At 46.1% G+C, this 1,928-nt stretch overlaps 1 pseudogene; it reads right to left on the bottom strand.

Annotated features, from left to right (window-relative positions):
• Nucleotides 1-248: 248 nt before the first annotated feature.
• Nucleotides 249-1,373, bottom strand: LOC105992010 (annotated as a pseudogene).
• Nucleotides 1,374-1,928: the final 555 nt, after the last annotated feature.

Below are 1,928 nucleotides of genomic sequence, written 5' to 3'. Positions count from 1 at the left end.
TTAAATTTTCCATGACAAACAAAATTTCATGAGCCAAAAAAAAACCCACAAAAAGGGGGGAAGCTTATAAAACTAAATATGACCTCAGCATTAACAGCTGAACAGAGAAAGGAATTAAAAAGCTTTAGTTAAAAACAATCACGAATGGATGATAAAGTGTGTAAAAACTGAAAATTTACAAACTATTTAAAACCTGGAATCGCTGACTGTTCAGAAACCACACAGATGGATCATGGGTGGTGGAGGTGAACAGCAGAAAAGGTTTATGGATGAGTCTGCATTGTTTTAGCTGCACCCCATGCCACCCGTCTCCTAGAAAAGCCTAACATTGATTAGATATTGAGCCAGGCTAATACTGGCAACAGATCCAGTGATGGTAACCCGCCTATCAGTAGATCCTTCCGCTGGGTTCGCGATTTTGATCTGCGCCCTAGACAGCTGACGGATCTCATTGATTTTGGTGCCTTGACGCCCGATTATGCAGCCAATCAAATCTTAGGAATGGTGAGTTCATGAGTAGTAGTCTGAGCAGATGCATCCAAACCTGCACTGAATCCGGTGTTGCCATGCATCATGGGAAAATGAGACAGTTGCATTGCCAATTGGTGCAGTTTGGTCAAATCTGATATAGGCCTGACCACCTGCAAAGATGACTGGAGAACTGGATGGCTTGGGTCGGTATGGTATGGTCACGCCCTTGAGAGGGGACTCCAACAGGACCACGCAGATCTGTTTGACATACTCAGTGATGGATTGCGGAATGCCAGCAATAGTGATGGCCCGCTCAGTTGAATTGGGGCGCATCTCCCCAGCCACCTGGACCTGAGCCCCTGTACTCTCTCGTATTTCCTTGATCTTGCAACCACCTTTTCCAATGAGAGAGCCACATTGACTAGCAGGAACCACCAGCCTTAGAGTGACTGGGGGTCTACTGGCAGCTGTACTATTGGTCATAGAGCTGCTGATGCCCTCTTCCAGTTTGTCAATGATCATAGCAAAGGCTTTGAAGATGGCATTATTGTGTCCAGCCAAAGTGATCATTCTCTCAGGACAATTTCCTTCTGAGATGTTGATACGTGCACCACTCTCCTCTCTCATCTTTTTAACGGATTCTCCTTTCTTTCCGATGATACTGCCAACTTCCTTTCCATGCGTAAGTAGCTGGAAGGTAAGAGTGACATTTAATCCACCTTCAATCACACCGGTGTCCATGTCGAGCAGTGTTACAGGGAGCTGGACTTTGAGTGGTCAAGTCTTTGGTCACCGTTGGGAGTGAAAGCCAAAAACTGCAGGCACTAGGCGACTGAGGGGGGAAAAGGGGAGCGGGTAGGAAGGGGAAGGGCTGGAGGCAGGGGGCGGAACAATAGGGGCATAGGGGCAGGGAAGTCCAGGCCCCTTCCTCCCGCCCCCCACCCCTCAGCTGCTCCAGCTGCTGCCTCTGCTGGTCTACAAATGTCTTTTTTTTTTTTTTAATGTAGTAGACTATTTGAATAGAGCTTACTGAGCTGTTCATTGTAAAGGACAGAATAAAAACACACAAGCATCACTTTATCAAGGATGGGCACCAGTGGATAACACCTGTAATCCTGCTCAGGAGGCCGAGATCTGAGGATTGAGATTCAAAGCAAGCCCAGGTAGGAAAGTCCAGTCCAGAAGTGGTGATGTGGCTGGCTCTAAGTGGTAGAGCATTAGCCTTGACCTGAAGAGCTCAGGGAGAACTCCCAGACCCAGAATTCACGTCCCATGACCAATAAAACAAAGCAAAACAACCCCCCCCCAAAAAAAAATCAACCGAAACAAAAGACAGGAAAAAAAATCACTTTCTCAAGATCAAAGTGTGTGATGGGAATAAATGAAAGTAAACACAATTCAGTTTACTTGATTTATGATACTTGAAAGGGAAAATAGAATAAAGTGAAACGACGCGG

The sequence above is a fragment of the Dipodomys ordii genome, unplaced genomic scaffold (genome assembly GCF_000151885.1).
Source record: "Dipodomys ordii isolate 6190 unplaced genomic scaffold, Dord_2.0 Scaffold4, whole genome shotgun sequence".
Classification (NCBI taxonomy): domain Eukaryota; kingdom Metazoa; phylum Chordata; class Mammalia; order Rodentia; family Heteromyidae; genus Dipodomys; species Dipodomys ordii.
The sequence above is the reverse complement of the archived record's forward strand: the minus strand, read 5'-3'. Positions and strand labels throughout refer to the sequence as shown.